Source organism: Centrocercus urophasianus, unplaced genomic scaffold (genome assembly GCF_019232065.1).
Source record: "Centrocercus urophasianus isolate 14NV4802_14NV808 unplaced genomic scaffold, USGS_Curo_1.0 seq_10, whole genome shotgun sequence".
NCBI classification, from domain to species: domain Eukaryota; kingdom Metazoa; phylum Chordata; class Aves; order Galliformes; family Phasianidae; genus Centrocercus; species Centrocercus urophasianus.
Window position 1 is genome coordinate 32,803,550 of NW_024884142.1, and position 1,689 is coordinate 32,805,238.

Here is a 1,689-nt window from a genome sequence, read left to right on the forward strand (position 1 = left end):
TTCTTGTTATAACATATAACTTGTGTTAAATTGATGGAAATAAGGAAGGATTAGAATGATTCCATTACAGGATATGCAAAGACATCCAGACTACAAAGCACAGGGCATGAGCAGAAGGATGTCAAATATATGCAGTAAAATGCATTTGCAGCTATAGGTTCTGCAGCTAATTGCCTAATTAGTTTGTTGTTTTTTTGTTGTTTTTTTTTTTCTCAAATTCTCTTGATGTTATTATGAATACAGCCTTGTGATGCTTGAATACGCACTCAATAATAAAGTTCAAAATAAGAGATATTATCCAAAATTTAAAATAACTTTTACTCCCACCCAACAAGGATTCATAGCCTCCTTCTCTGTCAGTACTGCCCATTCTTTCTTCTCCCATCAAAAAACTTTGAAGAAAAGACAGGTTTTGCCATAGGACCTATCAACCAACCAGCCAGCCCACATTCTGATGTCATTGTCTGGGAAGCAAGTTACGTTCTTCAGCCCCTTCTGCTGATCTTGCCTTCTGGTCACACATGAAGAGAGAGGCGTGTTCTTTGGGTATCAAGGAACCAAACCATTTAAAGGCACGCAAACTAGTATATAATATCACATTTGAAAATGAACTGGAAGTGAGGGCAGACAGTGGGGCACAGACGTAACAAAATCCTGGTGAGAAACATCCATTAACAAACGAATAGCCACTGTATGCAACAGGTGAGAATTCCAAGTGATCTTAAGGTGGAGATTCATACGAGGTGTGCCACCAGTAATGACTAACCTAATGAGGGAGATACTGCTGACAAAATGGCCTCCTAAGCAGTTTTGTATTTAGACTATAATATAGAGACATGAATGTGCATTTTAGTTACGTGATTTCCTGAAATGACAGAGCGGATTGGCTGCTATCCTTCCACTAAGTAGGATCTACTGTCAGAACCCAGGTGTGAGACTTCCAGTCTGGACTGCAAGAGCAAACAGGGCACTGTAAGTAAATACTGACACTATACATAGTCCCAGAAAAATAGAAGTCAAATGAACATATAGCTGATAGTAATACTTCTGTAAAACAAATTATATTCAGGATTTTTCTTAAACTTATGGAGAAATTTCAAGAAATATACACAAACAGGAGAGTTGTATATTTCTTTTAATAATTTTACTGGTCTTAAAATGTTTTACACATATATGTGTTAACCACTTAACTTGATATCTTTTCTATAGTATCAACAGAGCAATAAAATACACAGATCTTACCAAAGTGCACAGTTACCCCAACTGTACAGGGTGAGAAACTCTGAGTTCCAAGTTTCCATCTGTGCATGTGTGTGTGTCCATGTGTGCCCGGCATTCTTGTGAATATTCACAGCACAAGAGAAAAATCGGACAGGCAAGTAACCACTCCAGAATCTAGTGATTTTAATCCCAGTATGCAAGTCTGTATGGATTCTGGCAAGAAGAACTGTCTCTTTGCCTTCTGTTTTGAGCAGTTCAGGTGCATTTTTTTAGTTCACAGTATTCTACATCAGGAGAAAAGAAAACTTGTAACTACAGTAACATAGATTCTGGCTAACCGCGGTTCAGCTAAATAGTTTTTAGAATGTTCTACACCTCCACAAGGGCCTAGGCACCTTTCATACAAATTCATGTGCAGTTTTTCTGTATTGAGAATGCTGTCAACAAGATTCAAGAAAAGACATGAAC